Source organism: Meleagris gallopavo, chromosome Z, assembly GCF_000146605.3.
Source record: "Meleagris gallopavo isolate NT-WF06-2002-E0010 breed Aviagen turkey brand Nicholas breeding stock chromosome Z, Turkey_5.1, whole genome shotgun sequence".
NCBI lineage: Eukaryota > Metazoa > Chordata > Aves > Galliformes > Phasianidae > Meleagris > Meleagris gallopavo.
Window position 1 is genome coordinate 800,501 of NC_015041.2, and position 2,384 is coordinate 802,884.

Genomic DNA, 2,384 nt, shown 5'->3' on the forward strand with positions numbered 1-2,384 from the left:
CTGGGCAGCCTGTTCCAGTGCCTGACCACTCTTTTGAAGAAGTTGTTCTTCCTAATATCCAGCCTGAATTTCCCCTGGTGCAACTTGAGGCCATTCCGTCTAGTCCTATCACTAATTACACGGGGATAGAGGCTGACCCCCCCCTCATCATCACCTCCTTTCAGGCAGTTGTAGAGAGTGATGAGGTCTCCTGGACTCCTCCTGAGCCTCCTCTTCTCCAGGCTAAATGATCCCGATTCCCTCAGCCACTCTCCATAACATCTGTGCTTCAGACCCTTCAGAGCATCATTCCCCTTCTCTGGACACAGTCCAGGACCTCCATGTCTTTCTCATAGTGAGGGATCCAAAACTGAACACAGTAATCAAGGTGCAGCCTCACCAGTGCTGAGTACAGAGGAATGAACACTTTTCTGCTCCTGCTGGTAACACTGCTTCTGATGAGTGAATGTTAATGCTACACAGCTTCATGGATCAGTTCTGAGGTCCATAAATGAAATGTAAGACTTAAATAATTGCAGAATTCCAGTCAAAATGTGTTGGATATGACATTAAGTGTTCTTCTTTCTCTTAATGTTACAAACACTAACTTAAGTCAGACAGATCTGATGGAAGAGATACGTTTCACAACCAGGGCTGACAGAAGGTGTGGGGAGCAGAGGGAGATTCTCCCCTACCAGGACTGAGATCTGCACTGATTTTTTGCTTTGTTTGTACCTTTTTTGGTAGGCTGAATATCATCACTGACTGGAAAATGAATCTACATTATTCTAAATGAGTATAGGGAAAGTCTTGAGTGTACAGAAAGCATAATCTTTCTCCTCTTTACATATCTGTATGTGAGGAAGACATCAATACATGTTTGCCTACTCTGTTAACACTTCTCTATCAGACAGATCACGTTCAGAAAGTCAGTAACTTATCTGCCTCACTGTTCATCTGGAGATACTTGGGCTGAAAGAACAAATTCCCCAAATGCCATCATTTTTCTAATACTATCTCCACTATGGAGGCTGAAGTCTGGGATCTGCTCATTTGAAAAACAATCCCCAAGACCATTCAGTTAAACTTTATGCACCAGTAGCTCCTTCTCCTTTCTATACACATATACATTAATCCCTTTTTAAAGGTGTTTTCTTGACAGGTAGCTGACCACAAAGAAACCTGGCTGGTATAACCTGGCTTCATGGAAGATAAATGTGGAAAAATTCCAAAAAATCCCACTAATAATCACAAAACCTTCCTTTGTGATGAGTAGAAGTGGTCATATACTACATAGATTCAATAATCTAGTTGATGTGGACAGTAGGATTTTATAAAAGAAGGAAGGAGGACACAGCATCAGGCCTGCTTGGCTCAGGCACAGAACAAGCGTGCGGGACATAAAGGAGTTCTGTCCCAGCCTGACCATGCTCTCAGTCTGTGTACAATACCAAGGAAAGTATTTCATCTAGACACAAACAGGAAAGTTTGGGTTGAGGGGCTGGCCACAGGGAGTCTTTTTTGTGTAATTATTTATTCCTATGGTACTCAGGGAAACAGGACTTTATATGCATTTTTGTTAATAAATCAGATTGAGTTGTTTAAAGAATAGGCATGAAAAGCCACCTACCATTGTCACAGTGATTCTTAGAATGCATACGTGAAAAATGAAGGAATAACATAAACAGTTACTGCAGTAGCTTGTAATATAGCAAATAAATTGCAGTAGCAAAAACAACATACAATGAAACGTCACTGTTTACAAAATTTTCACTTTTATGACCACAACTCTTGGGTTGATTGTTGTTTTATCACTGTGACTCTTGGTGTGCAGAGATAGAAAGACAGCACATGCCTAGTCTGTCAAATAATCTTCCATGCTATGGCACCGTACACCCAAGCTGCCATCTGGCCATCTCTGAAATCCAAGTCTTTTGCTCAAATGCAGACATGTTTCGAGGTTAATGCCTCTCACTACAAGAAAGACATTGCAGCCCTGGATTGTGTCCAGAGAAGGGGAACAAAGCTCTGAAGGGTCTGGAACACAAGTCTTATGAGGAACAGCGGAGGAAACTGGGATAGTTTAATCTGGAGAAGAGGATGCTCAGGAGAGACCTCGTCACTCTCTACAACTACCTGAAAGGAGGCTGTGATGAGGTGGAGGTTGGCCTCTTCTCCAGTGTAAGCAGAAATAGGAAAGAGGGAATGGCTTCAGGTTGCACTGGGAGAGGCTCAGGTTGGACATTAGGAGAAATTTCTTCTCTGAAAGACTGGTCAGGCACTGGAACAGGCTGCCCAGGGAGGTGATGGGGCGTTCAAGGAAACGTTCAGATGTTGTAGTGAGGGACATGGTTTAGTGGGAAATATTGGTGGTAGGTGGATGGTTGGGCTGGGTGATCTTGGAG